Source organism: Salmo salar, unplaced genomic scaffold (genome assembly GCF_905237065.1).
Source record: "Salmo salar unplaced genomic scaffold, Ssal_v3.1, whole genome shotgun sequence".
Classification (NCBI taxonomy): Eukaryota; Metazoa; Chordata; class Actinopteri; order Salmoniformes; family Salmonidae; genus Salmo; species Salmo salar.
The window spans coordinates 72,568-92,948 of NW_025547873.1; the positions used below are offsets into that span (position 1 = coordinate 72,568).

The 20,381-nt window shown below is 47.0% G+C and overlaps 1 pseudogene; it reads left to right on the plus strand.

Moving 5' to 3' along the window:
* LOC123732477 (ubiquitin-conjugating enzyme E2 H-like) overlaps positions 1-19,295 on the plus strand; it is a 30,804-nt pseudogene extending 11,509 nt beyond the window's left edge.
* The last annotated feature ends 1,086 nt before the right edge of the window (positions 19,296-20,381 follow it).

The window sequence follows — 20,381 nt, forward strand, 5'->3', positions numbered from 1 at the left end:
ACCAGTGAGATATTCCTGCTGGAGCGCGTGCTACGGGTGGGTGTGGCTATGGTGATCAGTGAGCTAAGGTGGGGCTTTATCTAGCAGAGACTTGTAGATAACCTGGAGCCAGTGGGTCTCTAAGTGTTGATGAAAGTAAAATGGCTGACTTGGTGGCTCCTCAGGAGTTTGGCTATGCTACCACCCTTGAAGCCTGTGAAGGCACAAGGCCTATATACTCCAGAGGCTGCTAGCTATATGCTATATACTCCAGAGGCTGCTAGCTATATGCTATATACTCCAGAGGCTGCTAGCTATATGCTATATACCCCAGAGGCTGCTAGCTATATGCTATATACCCCAGAGGCTGCTAGCTATATGCTATATACCCCAGAGGCTGCTAGCTATATGCTATATACCCCAGAGGCTGCTAGCTATATGCTATATACCCCAGAGGCTGCTAGCTATATGCTATATACCCCAGAGGCTGCTAGCTATATGCTATATACCCCAAAGGCTGCTAGCTATATGCTATATACTCCAGAGGCTGCTAGCTCTGTGAACCCAGCTCTGTCAGTGCAGGCTAATGCTTGGCTAACTCTCTGGTTAACAGCTGCAGTCGTGTCCGTGCTTTCATAAGGAGTTAATGAGCAATAAGGGGGATGAAGTGATAGATAAGGGTGGGGGGAGAGAGAGGAGCAGGTCACTGGAGTTTCCTGGCAGTGTACTATGGGGAGTTTTAGTTTGGCGGCGAGCAGATTTAATCACGCTCGGAGCGGCCCTACTTTTCCTCATGTTGCCGTGGCCTCGGTCGAGGACTGTTGCCATGCTACTCTGGCAGCCTGTTTTGTGTTCCTAGACTCAGTGTAGTGAGGTCACTCACAGTAATCCTGCTTGGCATTGGCACATGGCAAAACTTTCTCTGTCTGTCTCGCTCTCTCTATAATGCCCTATGTCAGAGAGTGGACCCGTCATGTGAGAAAGGACAGCATTGTTGTTGGCTTATTTTTGTGGAGTTCAGCACTCTGTCCTTATAGTGGCGGTGCTTTTTTGATCTTGCGTTTTCTCTAGTTCTTTCTCTCTGTCTTCCTCCTCACCCTTAACTACTTTTTTCCTGCCTTTCAAGGCCTTTGATTGCACATGGGGCCCAGAGAGAGAGTGGGTGTGTACGTGCCTGTGTTCAGAAGCACTATTCACCAGTGAACGTTGGTGAAAGGTGGCGGTGCACATCTGAGAAGGGCATCTGAGTTCACCCTTTCAAATAGTCATTTGCTCTATCCTGCCTGGAGTGCAAGATGGGAAGGTTTTTCTGTTTTGGGTCTATTCTCTTGGTCCTTTAAGCCAGACAAGCTGAATCAAGCACAAAGAATGTAGGTAATCCATGTAGGCAGGTAATCAGGGGGTAATTAATGAGCTGACCATGGCATGGGTAGTTGGTAAATATTTGTCCTGCCGCATAAGGCCGGTGTAAAGTGGTTCCGTGTTCCAAATGGCACCCTATTCCCTACATAGTGCACTACTTTTCACCAGAGCTCTACTGGAGCCCTATTCCCTACATAGTGCACTACTTTTCACCAGAGCTCTACTGGAGCCCTATTCCCTACATAGTGCACTACTTTTCACCAGAGCTCTACTGGAGCCCTATTCCCTACATAGTGTGCTACCTTTCACCAGAGCCCTTTGGAGCCCTATTCCCTACATAGTGTGCTACCTTTCACCAGAGCCCTTTGGAGCCCTGGCATTAATGGATGGAGGAGTATGCTGCCTGCCAGCCCTTGGCCTCTGCTCTCTCAGCACCTTTATGGTTCATCATCCTCTTCTCACTCACACACAGTGACATCACTGTAGCCATCGGCCCTGCAGTGTGCTGTGATGTCATTTGGATTTGTTATGATCACCAGATCTGCCGTGAGGCTAGGTCAGCATTCACCAGGCTGAGCGCGCCATCTCTCTCTCTCTTTTAAATATCTTGGCAGCAAGAATTTGGAAGTGGGCCTGATATGCTCCACAGATAGAAACAGAATGGGACAGCCATCTTTCTGTTGTCTGTTTATGTTGGTGGGAGTTGGATCAGGAGATGTTCTTGTCTGGTCTGCATTCCTCTTGACGAGAGCTGACTTCACCTCAGTGTTCAGCCAATGTCGTGTCAGGTCTCTGAATAACTTCCCATTACTTTTCTTTCTAAAGTGGGAAACGTTTGAGTGGTTACACCACGTTACAGCACATAGCCATTTATGATAATTATCGTGTTTGTTTTCAGTCTTTTTACTCCGGGGGGATATTTTTACTCTGGGTGGGTCAGAGAGGGACGGTAGTATTGGTCAGAATGGCCTGAGGGGCTAGGCCCTTAGGCAAGACGTGATGTCTAGACCAGACCAAACCAAACCAGTGTTGGTGAGTGTCCAAACAGAATCCATTAAAAAACATGTCTGTTGTCTCACAGGGAAGCCGATTGATTGGGCCCCTGAGGTATTAGATTATGTGTTTGCGTAACGGGATATTGACTAATGACCCTCCACAGATTATGACTAAATCTATACATATCCCAGGTGGGGGGATGGAGGGGTGCTTAGTGACGAGATGGGAGGAAACAGGAGGGATGAAAGGAAGGAGAGGGTGAGTTAGCGACTGCTTCTCCTGTGTCATCATAATGACATATGTCAAACTGGAGTTAGTGGAAGTTGGTATGGAATTGTTAGCACATTGCGGTAGGGTTTGAGAGGCAAGGTAAACCTGCTTATCCCATCTCCCTCTGTTTTAGTAGCTGTCAGGCTGGACAGCCAACTGTCTTCTGCTGCATCTTCTCACATCGTCCGTCAGTCAGTGTAACAGCTGGAGTTTAGGCAGGTTAGTAGCCCAACACCCTCATAACACCTGAGCTGCCCTCACATCACTGTGTGTGGAGTTGACAATGACATGGTTTTATTTTCTGGGCAGGAAGAAGGAATAAACTGCTACACAGCTTCCTGGGCTGTCTCAATAAAAAAAAAACAGTGGGATATGATCGTAAAACTGTCACTAAATCATGATGGACGGTGAGACCATTGACATGAATCCATCGGCGGACGGGTTCGTTCACAGGCCACCGGGTATGGAGGCAGAGAGAGAGTGTGTGTTTCTTGCTGTGTGAATGTATTTTTTTTGTTTGTGTGCATGCTGGTTTCGTGTGTGTGTTTTGTGTTCATGTCTTGCTGTCATGTGTGTGTGTGTGTGTGTGTGTGTGTGTGTGTGACAAGGACAGTAGGTTCTCTGCCACGTGTCATTGGGCCAGGCAGGGCTAGTGATGGCAGGTCTAGTGATGGCAGGTCTAGTGATGGCAGGGCTAGTGATGGCAGGCTGGCTCTGCTCTGTAGGAGATGTAGCTCTATCACCTGTTTAGTGGCAGTGCTCAATATGCCCAGTGTCAGTTAGTCTGTGAGGTGACTGCTGGTCACTACTGCTGACTCCCCTTCTCCTCCCTACCCTCCAACACATCCCTTTCCCATCCTCTCCTAGTAAACACACTAGTAATTCCCTACTGCTGACTCCCCTTCTCCTCCCTACCCTCCAACACATCCCTTTCCCATCCTCTCCTAGTAAACACACTAGTAATTCCCTACTGCTGACTCCCCTTCTCCTCCCTACCCTCCAACACATCCCTTTCCCATCCTCTCCTAGTAAACACACTAGTAATTCCCTACTGCTGACTCCCCTTCTCCTCCCTACCCTCCAACACATCCCTTTCCCATCCTCTCCTAGTAAACACACTAGTAATTCCCTACTGATAGATTCCCCTGACATGAAGGCTGGATAAACATAGAGATAAAGCCAAAGAGTAGGCCCAAGCTTTTGATAAAACAACCATTTTGATCCCTTGTCTTGAACTGTGTTCAGACAGACTCCTATAGACAGGTACAGCACATGAAGGGTTTGTTTTGTCAATAGTGTGTACTCATAAGTGTGTACATTGTGTCCTCGTTAAGGGATAAGTACTAGGCTGACATGCTGTTCAGACCGCACATGCACCATCGCTCACATGTTGATTTTGTCCACCCACACCACACGCGATCAGGACACGCATGTTGACATATCAAAAACTCTGAATCAACGATATTAATTTGGGGACAAGTCCAAAAGCATTAAAAATGTATAGTAATTTAGCTAGCTAGCTAGCTTGCTGTTGCTAGCTAATTTGTCCTGGGATATAAACATTGGGCTGTTATTTTACCTGAAAAGGTCCTCTACTCTGACAATTAAGTCACAGATAAAAGGGTCAACCGAGTCCTTTCTAGTAATCTCTCGTCCTTCAAGCTTCTTCTTTGGACTTTATATGACTGTTGGCAACCAACTTTAAGGTGCATTACCACTACCGACTGGAGTATGAACTTCAGCTCATCTTTCAATCACCCAGCCTCTCGAGTGGTGCAGTGGTCTAAGGCACTGCATCACAGTGCTAGCTGTGCCATTAGAGAGGCTGGCTTCCGGGTTAAGTGGGCATTGTGTCAAGAAGCAGTGCAGCTTGGTTGTGTTGTGTTTCGGAGGACGCACGGCTCTAGACCTTCACCTCTCCCGTGTCCGTACGGGGAGTTGATGAGACAAGACTGTAACTAGACTGATACCACGAAATTGGGGAGATAAAGGGGTAAAATAAATATATATTTAGATATTTCTTCTAATTCTTTCAAACACCCACGTGGGTATGTGCTCCTAAAAACCAATGAGATGGCACGTGGGTATATGCTGCTCAAAAAAACTACGAGGAGATGGGAGAGGCGGGACAAACAAAAGCAAGTTCTATTTTAGCGCCTGGCTACGCAGACACGCATGAGCAGTGTGGCTGCAATGATTGAGTAACATGTATGTGTAGATGTATTTTGTGACGTGAGCGACGTGGTCTGCTGACTGGCTGCGGTTTCCTTTAACTTCATCAAATCAACTGATGTCTGTGTTGTATTAGACTCTGTCAAAGCCTTGTTTTGAAATTGTGATCCAAAATGGCTATCGGTTGCTACCCAACACAATACTTCCTTTCTGAGAGCAACACTTCTTGTGATATGCTGGGGACTCACTCAATCTGCCCTTGCATGTTCTGCAGAGCTTAAAATAACCTTGAGTTTGCTTTAACCCTTTGGGGGTGGGTCACTACTCCACTAATGGGATCCCAGCCTACTCTGTCAGGATCCACAGCCAGCTGCTGCTGTGTGTCAGAACATGATGGCTCTCTCTGTTTGAATCACTCTCTCTCTTTTCTCCCTCTTCCTTTCTCTTTTGCTGCTTTTCTCTTCTCTAGCCCCGCTCTCACTTCTCTAGCCCCCTCGCTCTCACTTCTCTAGCCCCTCGCTCTCACTTCTCTAGCCCCCTCGCTCTCACTTCTCTAGCCCCCTCGCTCTCACTTCTCTAGCCCCCTCGCTCTCACTACTCTAGCCCCCTCGCTCTCACTACTCTAGCCCCCTCGCTCTCACTACTCTAGCCCCCTCGCTCTCACTTCTCTAGCCCCCTCGCTCTCACTTCTCTAGCATTCTCCCCCCTCAGCCAGCAGTGGGTAATCTCTCTGTGATGAATCTAGCTCTAATGTACTAGAGTGGGATGTAGACTAAAATCTCTGGATGATGTGAGATGGGATAACATGACCCCATGCTGTACTGAGTGGTAACGAGAGATGGGGGATAACATGACCCCATGCTGTACTGAGTGGTAACGGGAGATGGGGGGGATAACATGACCCCATGCTGTACTGAGTGGTAACGAGAGATGGGGGATACCATGACCCCATGCTGTACTGAGTGTTAACGGGAGATGGGGGGGGAGGATAACATGACCCCATGCTGTACTGAGTGGTAACGGGAGATGGGGGATAACATGACCCCATGCTGTACTGAGTGTTAACGGGAGATGGGGGGGATAACATGACCCCATGCTGTACTGAGTGGTAACGGGAGATGGGGGATAACATGACCCCATGCTGTACTGAGTGGTAACGGGAGATGGGGGATAACATGACCCCATGCTGTACTGAGTGGTAACGGGAGATGGGGGGATAACATGACCCCATGCTGTACTGAGTGGTAACGGGAGATGGGGGGATAACATGACCCCATGCTGTACTGAGTGGTAACGGGAGATGGGGGGGGATAACATGACCCCATGCTGTACTGAGTGGTAACGGGAGATGGGGGATAACATGACCCCATGCTGTACTGAGTGGTAACGAGAGATGGGGGGGGGAGGATAACATGACCCCATGCTGTACTGAGTGGTAACGGGAGATGGGGGATAACATGACCCCATGCTGTACTGAGTGGTAACGGGAGATGGGGGGATAACATGACCCCATGCTGTACTGAGTGGTAACGGGAGATGGGGGATAACATGACCCCATGCTGTACTGAGTGGTAACGGGAGATGGGGGGATAACATGACCCCATGCTGTACTGAGTGGTAACGGGAGATGGGGGGGGATAACATGACCCCATGCTGTACTGAGTGGTAACGAGAGATGGGGGGATAACATGACCCCATGCTGTACTGAGTGGTAACGGGAGATGGGGGATAACATGACCCCATGCTGTACTGAGTGGTAACGGGAGATGGGGGGGGGAGGATAACATGACCCCATGCTGTACTGAGTGGTAACGGGAGATGGGGGGATAACATGACCCCATGCTGTACTGAGTGTTAACAGGAGATGGGGGGGGATAACATGACCCCATGCTGTACTGAGTGGTAACGGGAGATGGGGGGGGGATAACATGACCCCATGCTGTACTGAGTGGTAACGGGAGATGGGGGATAACATGACCCCATGCTGTACTGAGTGGTAACGAGAGATGGGGGATAACATGACCCCATGCTGTACTGAGTGGTAACGGGAGATGGGGGGGGATAACATGACCCCATGCTGTACTGAGTGGTAACGGGAGATGGGGGATAACATGACCCCATGCTGTACTGAGTGGTAACGAGAGATGGGGGATAACATGACCCCATGCTGTACTGAGTGGTAATGGGAGATGGGGGATAACATGACCCCATGCTGTACTGAGTGGTAACGGGAGATGGGGGGGATAACATGACCCCATGCTGTACTGAGTGGTAACGGGAGATGGGGGGGGATAACATGACCCCATGCTGTACTGAGTGGTAACGGGAGATGGGGGGATAACATGACCCCATGCTGTACTGAGTGGTAACGGGAGATGGGGGGGATAACATGACCCCATGCTGTACTGAGTGGTAACGGGAGATGGGGGGATAACATGACCCCATGCTGTACTGAGTGGTAACGGGAGATGGGGGATAACATGACCCCATGCTGTACTGAGTGGTAACGGGAGATGGGGGGATAACATGACCCCATGCTGTACTGAGTGGTAACGGGAGATGGGGGATAACATGACCCCATGCTGTACTGAGTGGTAACGGGAGATGGGGGGGGAGGATAACATGACCCCATGCTGTACTGAGTGGTAACGGGAGATGGGGGGGATAACATGACCCCATGCTGTACTGAGTGGTAACGAGAGATGGGGGATAACATGACCCCATGCTGTACTGAGTGGTAACGAGAGATGGGGGGGGAGGATACCATGACCCCATGCTGTACTGAGTGGTAACGAGAGATGGGGGGGGAGGATAACATGACCCCATGCTGTACTGAGTGGTAACGGGAGATGGGGGGGGGGGATAACATGACCCCATGCTGTACTGAGTGGTAACGGGAGATGGGGGGGATAACATGACCCCATGCTGTACTGAGTGGTAACGGGAGATGGGGGGGATAACATGACCCCATGCTGTACTGAGTGGTAACGGGAGATGGGGGATAACATGACCCCATGCTGTACTGAGTGGTAACGGGAGATGGGGGGATAACATGACCCCATGCTGTACTGAGTGGTAACGGGAGATGGGGGGGATAACATGACCCCATGCTGTACTGAGTGGTAACGAGAGATGGGGGATAACATGACCCCATGCTGTACTGAGTGGTAACGGGAGATGGGGGGGAGGATAACATGACCCCATGCTGTACTGAGTGGTAACGGGAGATGGGGGGGATAACATGACCCCATGCTGTACTGAGTGGTAACGAGAGATGGGGGATAACATGACCCCATGCTGTACTGAGTGGTAACGAGAGATGGGGGATAACATGACCCCATGCTGTACTGAGTGGTAACGGGAGATGGGGGGATAACATGACCCCATGCTGTACTGAGTGGTAACGGGAGATGGGGGGGATAACATGACCCCATGCTGTACTGAGTGGTAACGGGAGATGGGGGGATAACATGACCCCATGCTGTACTGAGTGGTAACGGGAGATGGGGATAACATGACCCCATGCTGTACTGAGTGGTAACGGAGATGGGGGGATAACATGACCCCATGCTGTACTGAGTGGTAACGGGAGATGGGGGGATAACATGACCCCATGCTGTACTGAGTGGTAACGAGAGATGGGGGATAACATGACCCCATGCTGTACTGAGTGGTAACGGGAGATGGGGGATAACATGACCCCCATGCTGTACTGAGTGGTAACGAGAGATGGGGGATAACATGACCCCATGCTGTACTGAGTGGTAATGGGAGATGGGGGATAACATGACCCCATGCTGTACTGAGTGGTAACGGGAGATGGGGGATAACATGACCCCATGCTGTACTGAGTGGTAACGAGAGATGGGGGATAACATGACCCCATGCTGTACTGAGTGGTAACGGGAGATGGGGGGATAACATGACCCCATGCTGTACTGAGTGGTAACGGGAGATGGGGGGGGATAACATGACCCCATGCTGTACTGAGTGGTAACGGGAGATGGGGGGATAACATGACCCCATGCTGTACTGAGTGGTAACGGGAGATGGGGGGGGATAACATGACCCCATGCTGTACTGAGTGGTAACGGGAGATGGGGGATAACATGACCCCATGCTGTACTGAGTGGTAACGGGAGATGGGGGGGATAACATGACCCCATGCTGTACTGAGTGGTAACGAGAGATGGGGGGATAACATGACCCCATGCTGTACTGAGTGGTAACGGGAGATGGGGGGGATAACATGACCCCATGCTGTACTGAGTGGTAACGGGAGATGGGGGATAACATGACCCCATGCTGTACTGAGTGGTAACGGGAGATGGGGGGGATAACATGACCCCATGCTGTACTGAGTGGTAACGGGAGATGGGGGATAACATGACCCCATGCTGTACTGAGTGGTAACGAGAGATGGGGGATAACATGACCCCATGCTGTACTGAGTGGTAACGGGAGATGGGGGGATAACATGACCCCATGCTGTACTGAGTGGTAACGGGAGATGGGGGATAACATGACCCCATGCTGTACTGAGTGGTAACGGGAGATGGGGGGATAACATGACCCCATGCTGTACTGAGTGGTAACGGGAGATGGGGGGATAACATGACCCCATGCTGTACTGAGTGGTAACGAGAGATGGGGGATAACATGACCCCATGCTGTACTGAGTGGTAACGGGAGATGGGGGATAACATGACCCCATGCTGTACTGAGTGGTAACCTGAGATGGGGATATCCTTTTCTTAACCGGTTGTGCTAAGGGGTAGGGGGGAACCATATCCCCTACATGGTACACTACTTTTGACCAAGTAGTACACTACTTTTGACCAAGTAGTACACTACTTTTGACCAAGTAATACACTACTTTTGACCAAGTGGTGCACTATATATGGAATAGGGTGCCATTTGGGATGAAATCCTCAGTGATTACTGTAATTAACTTGGTGTATCTGGAGTCGTGGGCATTAAATGGCCAGAAGAGGAGAGATCCACCTGAAGACTGGCAGATTATCCAACGTCTCTTTGGTATAGGATTTAAATGGGCGTCACACTCCAGATGAGGGAGTCAAACACATGAGAAACACAAACCTAGTCCCAGATCTGTATGTGCCACTCTTGATTCAGCCACCGGCTCTGACTGTTGTTCAACATGTCATGTATGGCAGGACAACAATAGCACCAGGACTGTTGTTCAACATGTCATGTATGGCAGGACAACAATAGCACCAGGACTGTTGTTCAACATGTCATGTATGGCAGGGCAACAATAGCACCAGGACTGTTGTTCAACATGTCATGTATGGCAGGACAACAATAGCACCAGGACTGTTGTTCAACATGTCATGTATGGCAGGACAACAATAGCACCAGGACTGTTGTTCAACATGTCATGTATGGCGGGACAACAATAGCACCAGGAGTGTTGTTCAACATGTCATGTATGGCAGGACAACAATAGCACCAGGACTGTTGTTCAACATGTCATGTATGGCAGGACAACAATAGCACCAGGACTGTTGTTCAACATGTCATGTATGGCAGGACAACAATAGCACCAGGACTGTTGTTCAACATGTCATGTATGGCAGGACAACAATAGCACCAGGACTGTTGTTCAACATGTCATGTATGGCAGGACAACAATAGCACCAGGAGTGTTGTTCAACATGTCATGTATGGCAGGACAACAATAGCACCAGGAGTGTTGTTCAACATGTCATGTATGGCAGGACAACAATAGCACCAGGAGTGTTGTTCAACATGTCATGTATGGCAGGACAACAATAGCACCAGGACTGTTGGCTAAAGATACAGATTATGGACCAGGCTAGAGATTGGCCAATCTCATAACCCCTTTACATAACAGGTAAAAGACAACGCCACACAAAGCAACAGAACACCAATTGTTGAAAGCATTTGATTCTCACTCTATTGAAACGTGTTGTAGATCTGCAGAGCTTGACTTATGGGGCGGCATGCAGCCTAGTGGTTAGTGTTGGGCCAGTAAACGAAAGGTTGCTAGATCGAATCCCTGAGCTGACAAGGTAAAAATCTGTCGTTCTGTTCCTAGGCTGTCATTGTCAATAACAATTTGTTCTTAACTGACTTGCCTAGTTAAATAAAGGTTTTAAAAAAGTGTGTGTGTGCTGTATACTGCTCCCAGCCCCCAGATGAGAACAGTAGCAGTGTGGTAAAAGGCCAGGTTGACAACAGTAGCAGTGTGGTAAAAGGCCAGGTTGACAACAGTAGCAGTGTGGTAAAAGGCCAGGTTGACAACAGTAGCAGTGTGGTAAAAGGCCAGGTTGACAACAGTAGCAGTGTGGTAAAAGGCCAGGTTGACAACAGTAGCAGTGTGGTAAAAGGCCAGGTTGACAACAGTAGCAGTGTGGTAAAAGGCCAGGTTGACAACAGTAGCAGTGTGGTAAAAGGCCAGGTTGACAACAGTAGCAGTGTGGTAAAAGGCAAGGTTGACAACAGTAGCAGTGTGGTAAAAGGCCAGGTTGACAACAGTAGCAGTGTGGTAAAAGGCCAGGTTGACAACAGTAGCAGTGTGTGGTAAAAGGCCAGGTTGACAACAGTAGCAGTGTGGTAAAGGCCAGGTTGACAACAGTAGCAGTGTGGTAAAAGGCCAGGTTGACAACAGTAGCAGTGTGGTAAAAGGCCAGGTTGACAACAGTAGCAGTGTGGTAAAAGGCCAGGTTGACAACAGTAGCAGTGTGGTAAAAGGCCAGGTTGACAACAGTAGCAGTGTGGTAAAAGGCCAGGTTGACAACAGTAGCAGTGTGGTAAAAGGCCAGGTTGACAACAGTAGCAGTGTGGTAAAAGGCCAGGTTGACAACAGTAGCAGTGTGGTAAAAGGCCAGGTTGACAACAGTAGCAGTGTGGTAAAAGGCCAGGTTGACAACAGTAGCAGTGTGGTAAAAGGCCAGGTTGACAACAGTAGCAGTGTGGTAAAACCAGTTGTCTCTGGGTCTTACTGTCTTTTCCTGTCTGTACTGTATCATGTTGACTAGTGAGGGGGTGTGTGTGTTTTGAAAACTGGAGTCTGATCTGATGGCCCTGGTGTTTGGGCTCCCTTTCCTGGAGAATGGTGACACTAGAGATAATAAGAGGGGGTGGGGGTGCTATTATCTGTTTGAGTGGATGGGCAACACGTCTGGATCAGCAGAGGTGTGTGGGTGGCATGGCACGCACGTGTGTGGATATGAAGGAAGCGTAATAATCCAGCTAATTGTTGACGTTGATTTCATAGACGTACTGACAGATCAGAGGGTAGTCGAGGAAAGCGCGGGAGAGACGGAGGAGAGAGAGGTCTGGTTAGCTGACAATGATGCACACGCTTAAATGGGGGGGGGGGGGCTGTGGTATGGTTTTGGATGGTCAAATAGCTAGCTACAATGACAAGAAATTGCTGAGCAGAGAATCGTAGGTGGCTCGTTTCAGCTCGTTCCATGTTGTTCTTGATATCATGTCTTGTATGTCACCTTTACGCTAATATGGCTAAAATTCTCTAGTTAGCAAACCAACTGTAACAAAGTGTTGGAGAGACAAAAAGTGCTCATTTTGCAGATGTATTTGTTTTCAATAAACAATGGAGACTAAATATTTATTTTATTTAACCATGCAAGTCAGTTAAGAACAAATTCTTATTTACGATGACGGCCTACCGGGGAACAGTGGGTTAACTGCCTTGTTCAGGGGCAGAACGACAGATGTTTACCTTGTCAGCTCAGGGATTCGATCCAGCAACCTTTCGGTTACTAGTCCAACGCTCTAACCACTAGGCTACCTGCCGCCCCAAATATGTTGTCAGCAACCCCTCAGTTTTGGCCCATAGTTGCGCACGTGTCAGTTTTGGCCCATAGTTGCGCACGTGTCAGTTTTGGCCCATAGTTGTGCACGTGTCAGTTTTGTTGCTAAACGACCAACCCGTTTATAGTGTTTTCTCCTCAACTCCCTTGTGAGGAAGCTTGTGGTGACATTCCACAGAGAAGGCGTTTCCCCATCAGCAGGTGCATTATCATATTAATGAGTTGGAACATTTGTGTGACCCAAAACAAAGAGAAATGACAGATTGTATTATTTATTTAGCTGCAGCCACCTCCGCTAGCATTTCAGGTTGTTTTGTCATTCAAATCCAGTGTCCATTTATCCTTAACCTCCTCCAACACAGCATTGAGAGCAAGCACGAAGTCACGATCCTCAGCGGACTCAATGAATTTGTAGTGAAGTTTTATGGACAACAAGGAAGTAAGTGTCTTATATTATGGAAATGTTTCTGTCCTATTTACCTATTAACTGCCTTTTGGTCAAGATGCCATTTTGAAGTCCCGCCCTAATCAAATAACTTCAGACATTCTCCATCGTTAAAGTGATCGCCTAGTTCATTAACATTAATCGCGGACTTTAACCACTTTGTGGTCTGAAAGCGTCTGACAAACGTTGACTTTGAAGTGAAAAACCACTAACTATCACAGGTTTCAAGTATTTGTTCATGTCATGAATCACTATCATGTCTGAAGTTTACTCATAAGAGTACCACAACAGAGATTCAGTTATGATGGTCCTGTTGGACTGAAGCCCTCAGGTCAGCTACCACAGGAATGTCCGCCTCCTGGTCTGAATGCTGAGTGAAGTTCGAGGGCAGTGTGTAAAATGGATTGGAACGTGGCCTGTACAGAAGGTGTAGGTGGAGATGCTTCTCACCATGTTTTTCACAACGTCTGTAGCACCAAACCCTCCCCTGATTGCACAGCAATAGAGGAAGTTTGTGTGTGTGGTTATGATGCAGACAACAGCAATCTGGGAAATGACTCTTTGGGGTGTGTACACTAGTGTGTTTTCTGTGTGTGTATGCATGTGCTGTCCCGTTCCAGTTCGGCACGACCCTCTGGTTCCCCACCAGGTATTCTGGTAGTTCATGACACACACAAGCCCTCTCCATTGGGACCCAGTCATGGGATATCTTTATATTATGGAGATTGATCTGGAAGTAAAGAGCTCTTCGCTGCCTATGGCTAAAATACATTACTGTGTAGACTCAAAGGAAAATCAACGCTCGCTCATTTTACCTCCACGCTGCCTGTTTATGTCAGTGGTGTGGAGAAGACTGTTCCTCTGACTGTTGATGTCAGTGGTGTGGAGAGAGAAGACTGTTGTCAGTGGTGTGGAGAGAGAAGACTGTTGTCAGTGGTGTGGAGAGAGAAGACTGTTGTCAGTGGTGTGGAGAGAGAAGACTGTTGTCAGTGGTGTGGAGAGAGAAGACTGTTGTCAGTGGTGTGGAGAGAGAAGACTGTTGTCGTCAGTGGTGTGGAGAGAGAAGACTGTTGTCGTCAGTGGTGTGGAGAGAGAAGACTGCTCCTCTGACCATTGTGAAGGGCTACAGCCTTGCAGTGTCAAGTCCATAGGGTTTCTATGGTTCAGTCTCTCTGCTGTAATCCCTGTACTCATATTAAGTATCTCCCTCAGTGATGTCATTAGTATATAAGCCTACCAAACCTGGGTTGAGGTACTATTTCAGATCTTACTTTCACATGCATTCAAAGTATTCACATATCTTATTGTTGTTGAATATTTTAATGTATTTGGAAATACACTTGGAAAGTAGTTGATATACTCAAATACACTCACATGTATTTGAAAATGCTGTCAACTATGTTTGTTTTTTTACAAATAACCATTCAAATACTCAAAAGTACTTGTTTTGGGCTGTGCATTTGAAAATACTCAAATACACCAAGTTTAAAAAAAAAAAAATTTAAATACCAGATACTGTGAACCTAGGACTGAATCCTACATGTCTATGTACATGCATGGAGAAAAGGCACCGCACATCGCAATCTATGTTCCTAATGTGGTTTATTGGTGAAAATGTTGGTCACCAATCAACCACATGGCAGCATAGAGTCTCGTAGGTCTAGATTGCGACCTGCAGAGTCTCGTAGGTCTAGATTGCGACCTGCGGAGTCTCGTAGGTCTAGATTGCGACCTCGCGGAGTCTCGTAGGTCTAGATTGCGACCTCGCGGAGTCTCGTAGGTCTAGATTGCGACCTGCGGAGTCTCGTAGGTCTAGATTGCGACCTGCGGAGTCTCGTAGGTCTAGATTGCGACCTGCGGAGTCTCGTAGGTCTAGATTGCGACCTGCGGAGTCTCGTAGGTCTAGATTGCGACCTGCGGAGTCTCGTAGGTCTAGATTGCGACCTGCGGAGTCTCGTAGGTCTAGATTGCGACCTGCGGAGTCTTGTAGGTCTAGATTGCGACCTGCGGAGTCTCTAATTCTACTTTTTACCGTTTTGATGTCCAGTAGCTGCTCAAAGACACTGGATGTGCATATGTGATCTTTTCTTGTAGCATGTCTGTTATCTCCCTTCTCTCTCTGTGTCTCCTCCCATCCAGCAGCGTATGAGGGGGGCGATGGAAGGTGCGAGTAGATCTACCGGACAAATACCCTTTCAAATCCCCATCAATAGGTAGGGGAAGGCATTGAGCCGGGTGGGGGTTCATTTCTCAGTTGACACACACACAAAAAATATATAGATATGTGTTGTTATTGTCACAAACACGGGATAGGTGCAGTTTTACAGGGTCAGCCATTGTAGTACGGCTCCCTCTTACTAGAAGTAACCCGTAACATCTATACTTGACTTACGTATTGTTTTTCTCTTTCGCTTGCAGGATTCATGAATAAAATCTTCCATCCCAACATCGATGAAGCGTAAGTTGATCACGACTTCTGATTTCAAAGGAACACTGAAATAGTAGAGGGTGCTCTCTCATGAGACTCATCACCTTGTCTTGTGTTGCTGGAACCAATGGCAGCAGGGAGCTTTTCTAACCACATCCATCTTAAACCACCAGCTCTGACCTTAACCCTGGCCCTGACCTTAACCCTGGCCCTGACCTTAACCCTGGCCCTGACCTTAACCCTGGCCCTGACCTTAACCCTGGCCCTGACCTTAACCCTGGCCCTGACCTTAACTCTGACCTTAACCCTGGCCCTGACCTTTGACCCTAACCCGTAAATAAGGATGAATAGCTAATGAGCTTGCGCAAGCGTCTAGTGATGACCCCACCTGCATACCCATCTCTAAGGACCTGTAGCGTAATATAATTCAATTTCATTGAATTTCCATTCAAGGACATCAGTGGGTTGTTTGGCTTGTCTCCCAAATGGTGAGAGGGGTCATTGGAGGATCTAAAGCACAGAACAACAGTCTGATCCTCTACGTTAACTGACCATAATAATCTGACGTGAATACAAAACATCAAAACAGTCATGATGAAAACACTGCCTCGAGCATTTCAGTGGGTCATTTTTAAGGAATGTATTCCCCTCTGCCACCAACGTCACTTTGGGGCGCTCCTCATGTTGTGTAGAGAGGAAGTGTCTAAGAGAGCCTCCTCCTTAACCCCCTCTCTTCTCCTCTCATCTCCAGGTCAGGAACAGTGTGTTTAGATGTCATCAACCAGACGTGGACAGCCCTTTACGGTGAGTGGGGTGGCTCAGAGCTTGGATGTTTTGGAGGTGTGTGTGTGTGTTTGTCTATGCGTATGTGAGACACGGGCACATGGGCCACGGCTCCCCTGTCCAGTGTAAAACAAAACAAAACCATGACCGCTGGCGTCACTGGAGAAACAAGTGTAAAAAGTGTTGGTTGTGGCTTCATGTAGGAGCGCAGCGCGGTCAGTTCTCCTGTAATCCTCTTACTGGTGCTAGAAGGCTAACAAGGTAATACCCTGAGCCAGCAAAGTCAGAAAACAGACAGCCTAGCTGCTTCTCCTGACACTAATAATAAACAACTCTTCAGCTGAGAGAACAAAACCGCACTGGTTGTCTGTCTGTCCCCCCTTCATATCGCAATGAATTCCTCAGTAATAATGACCAGTTTCTCAGTCTGCAGGTTTTTTCACCCCATCTTTGTACTTGATTGATGATTTAAGGTCACTAATTAGTAAGGAACTCCCCTCACCTGGTTGTCTAGGTCTTAACTGAAAGGAGAAACCAAAAACCAGCCGACACTGCTGGTCACCCCTAAAGCCAACTCCTCCTTTGGTCGTCTCTCCTTCCAGTTCTCTGCTGCCAATGACTGGAACGAACTACAAAAATCTCTGAAACTGGAAACACTTATCTCCCTCACTAGCTTTAAGCACCAGCTGTCAGAGCAGCTCACAGATTACTGCACCTGTACATAGCCCATCTATAATTTAGCCCAAACTACTACCTCTTCCCCCTACTGTATTTATTTATTTTATTTATTTATTTTGCTCCTTTGCACCATATTATTTATATTTTAAATTTGAACTTTCTTCAAATAACAAATCTACCATTCCAGTGTTTTACTTGCTATATTGTATTTACTTTGCCACCATGGCCTTTTTTGCCTTTACCTCCCTTATCTCACCTCATTTGCTCACATTGTATATAGACTTATTTTTCTACTGTATTGTTGACTGCATGTTTGTTTTACTCCATGTGTAACTCTGTGTTGTTGTATGTGTCAAACTGCTTTGCTTTATCTTGGCCAGGTCGCAATTGTAAATGAGAACTTGTTCTCAACTTGCCTACCTGGTTAAATAAAGGTGAAATAAAATAAATAAATAAATAGAAACTGAAGGTTTTTAGAGACTAATCAATATGGAATGGATTTGTTATCAGAAGATTATTGAAGTTCTGAAGCCTCCTGGTTCATTCCACGCAGGGTTCGTTCTGTGTGTTTTGGACCGCGGCTTTGTTGTTCGAGATGAGTCACTCAAGTTGATGAGCTAATATGTTTGATTTGGCTATTGTGGGCTTTGTGTGGACTTCCAGCAGTGTAATGGACTTTGAGAGCTCTAACAAATTAGATTTCCAGAACTGTAGTGGAGGGCTTGGGACAAAAACAAGCCAATCAATGAAGCGTTGTCTACTCTAGGCCTAGGTCCTGATTGTGGGTAGGGAACATACACTGGGTTACAGTCAGTCTACAGTTTTACCCAGTAATGTATTTTCTCGTTATATTTGTACTTTTACACCCAGTCAATGTATATAAACCCTGGATTGCTGATGCTGTGTATTGGCCATTGAGAGGCTTTGAAGCCACCGGTCAGCCATATTGGCACTCCCCAGTAGGAGCAGTCCTCCGTAAGAATGAGTGGAATTCTACAGTATTTATATTAAATGTTTCAAGGACAAGATTACATGTATTTTGTTGTTGTCGTGGGGACAATAATATTAATAGTCAAAAAATATATATGCTTTAAAGGAAAAAATATATATTTTTATTATGTTTAGCTCACATAATATAATTAAGTCTGTAATAGAGTAAATGTGGTAAAAACAAATGTAGACATTAATAAATGCATTTCTATATCTTCCAATGGTGGGGGAGTTCCAAGATGGAGGTGTGGTGGCTTCGAAACAGTACCCCCTAAGGGTCATCTAGTGTGTATATATAAATCATTGCACCCAGTAGACATCTGCAGCATTGCCCATTTTCCGTTGAGTGCTAATTTTCTTACAGTTGCAGGCCTTGCTTTGTCTCTGCATGTCTAGTGGAAGGTCCTTCCTCTGGCAGGATGATTTTTATTTTATTTCTACATAGAAGCCCAATGCTAAAATGATTGGGTAGGTGTAAGCAAGGGTTCTATTACATAACCATCACCTATCCAGTTATGTCAGAAATTATTTTTTTAAAGAATGCTTTAATTGTATTTAGCAAGTCATATGTATGTTCATTGTGCCCTGTTTTATCGATAACATTCTGTTCTGTCTCTCACTGCCTCTCTCGTCCACTCCCACAGATCTCACCAATATCTTTGAGTCGTTCCTGCCTCAGCTGCTGGCATACCCCAACCCCATCGACCCGCTGAACGGAGACGCAGCCGCCATGTACCTCCACCGACCAGAGGAGTACAAACAGAAAATCAAAGGTACGCTTCTCTCCCTACGCCTTGCTTTCTCAGTGTTGTCTGTCTCAAGGGAATTCAAAGTGCAGATGTTCATTTCAAACGTCGCGTAATGGGTCCATGTAGAATCAGGAGGCTCACTAATGAAATTAATACTGTTGGTCAATAATATACTTTGACATACAGCAGCTACATTTTTGTTATGTTTGTGCATTATTTTTATTATTACTATTTGATCATGTGAAGTAGATACCCCTGCCTTAAGCCATAGTCTACCCTTTTGTTCAGATTTGATATAGTAAAGTGTGTCTTGTCTGTCACTCCTGGCTGATGCTTTGTTCCCTGTTTAAAACGCCTGTTTGCTCCCTGGCTCGGAGCTCTTAGCCAACGAGTTTGAGTCTTACTGACCCTGCTGCCTTGCTCTCCACAGAGTACATCCAGAAATATGCAACAGAGGAGGCTCTCAAGGAGCAGGAGGAGGGCCAGGCGACTCCTCATCGGAAAGCTCCATGTCGGATTTCTCTGAAGACGAAGCCCAGGATATGGAGTTGTAGTGATGGGAGACAACTCCCCTTTAAAACCACAGACTGTATGATTTCCTAACCATGAGAAAGCAGACATCATATTCATATAAGTTGATTTTTTAAATTGTATTATTATTATTATTATTATTGCTAAAACAAGGATTTTGTGGATATCAAGCCTCGGCGTATATCACACACCACCCGCTTTGTGTTTTTGCCATGTCCCAGTCGCTTTCTCCTCCTTCAATCCCTGTAAAGGTGCGTTGGACTTAGCGGTAGCAGTCCCCACATTCCACCGGTAGTTGGAATGTCCCCTTTGACCCGGTGACCTTCGGCCTTACCCTCACTGCACCAACTACCGGACAAAATGGAGACTAGCTCTATAGGCTGGGCTGAGTGGGAGGTGGGCACCAGGGGATTTCCTTCTCTTTATCTCATGAATGTGTTGAAGAGGAACTAGAGAGTTAGCTCATATTCATCGTCATGGCAATTATGGTCCAGGTCTTCAGCCGAATTCGTACCTGTCTGGATTTGATTTTTGTTTGAATGGTAAAGTTGGATTTGAATTGGATACATCACCCTGCCGGGCGTTGGCTGTCGACTTGTCCTGCTAGACAGGTGATTGGGTATTTTAAAGTAATATGAAAGAGGGGAATTGCAGCTTCAATATCTATTTTCTTTCACCAATGTTGTTTTTCTAGTGTTCATTTGTGCTTTTCATTTGGCTGGGGTTAGGAGCTGCCTATTGTGTGTGTGTGTGTGTGTGTGCAGCACCTAGCTTGTACAGTGATACTTCACCTTTCTCATTAGAGCCTTATGAACCGAGCCAGCGCGTCAATCAAAGCGCTTACATCTCTCTGAGCCTGTCCGAGCTGGTGTGGCTGTCAGACTACCTGTACCCCTTTAGAAAAGTACATCACTTCCTGGAACGCCATAGGTATTGTGTATCCACTGAAGTTTGTTAGGGGTGAATAATGCCCAGAATGAGGGATTAAACGCTGATGTGTTGGAAAGTGAGGTAGAAGTGGCCGACCTTACCTCACCGGCCACAGCACAGACACCTAACAAATTCTCCTCCGCTCTGTTTTTGTAAAAAAGTTACAGGAGTGTAGAAAAAAATTGCAAGAAGCATTTTTGTAAAAAAAGAAAAGCACAAGGTTTTATTTCCTACAAACTCCTCCC